Here is a 682-nt window from a genome sequence, read left to right as displayed (position 1 = left end):
AGTTGAAATGTAACAATAAATGCATTTTTGGATTAACAAATACATATTTATATTTACAATAATATGATTTGGACTTTAATATAATTTGATATATCATAGTCTAATATTTTTATTGTTTTATTATAGTTAAATAATATATAAACCCATAATTTTTGAAAATCAATGGTAATTCAATTCAAAAGGACGAAAAAATAATAAAGAGTAATTGAATTGTGCTAATGGTGGGTTTGGGTTGAATTGTTTTTAAAATAATAATAATTACAATAAATATAATATGTTAATCAATAATAATAATTTAGATTTGTGTTAAATACAATGAACTTATAACAATCTATACAATAAAACAATAAAATAAATAGTTATCAATTCCATTTATTTTAATATTTTTAAACTATCTTTGTTTCAACTTTATTCACAATTTGAATTTGTTGTGTTTTTCTTTAAATATTACGTTGAACGATCTTATTATAATAAATGTTTTAATTCTATTTTTTCAACACTTCCCCAATTCCCTTCATCATTTTTGTTGTTTTTTGTATTTTAGTTTTTAAACAAATAATATTTCCCCCTCAATATTATGTTATAAAATAATCGACATTTTGCTTTGCTCACTTTTATACTAAACCAAAAAAAATTGTGTTATGAAAAAGAAAATCATTAAAATTGTTATTTTTCTTTTGTC

The sequence above is a fragment of the Entamoeba invadens genome, assembly GCF_000330505.1.
Source record: "Entamoeba invadens IP1 unplaced genomic scaffold scaff_1105074726103, whole genome shotgun sequence".
Classification (NCBI taxonomy): Eukaryota; Evosea; order Mastigamoebida; family Endamoebidae; genus Entamoeba; species Entamoeba invadens.
The sequence above is the reverse complement of the archived record's forward strand: the minus strand, read 5'-3'. Positions refer to the sequence as shown.